This window comes from Aptenodytes forsteri, unplaced genomic scaffold, assembly GCF_000699145.1.
Source record: "Aptenodytes forsteri isolate BGI_AS27 unplaced genomic scaffold, ASM69914v1 Scaffold162, whole genome shotgun sequence".
Taxonomy (NCBI): Eukaryota; Metazoa; Chordata; class Aves; order Sphenisciformes; family Spheniscidae; genus Aptenodytes; species Aptenodytes forsteri.
The window spans coordinates 363,929-364,135 of record NW_008795132.1 but is presented as its reverse complement, the minus strand read 5'-3'; positions in this window follow the sequence as shown (position 1 = coordinate 364,135).

The following is a 207-nucleotide window of genomic DNA, read 5'->3' as shown; positions in this document are numbered from 1 at the left end:
ATTTTATACTCCCCCCCCCCCCCCCCCCCGCCCCGCTCTTGCAGAACTATGAACTATGTATTTATTGAACTAAAAACGCAGCTATTAAAAAAAAAAAGGGGAAAAAAAAAGTAGGGGAAGTTTCTATGACAATAAAAAAGGCTACAACTGTTACAGGTAGTTTTACTGCTGTGTGAGCCTCTCCCTTCTATACTCTATAAAAGCAAA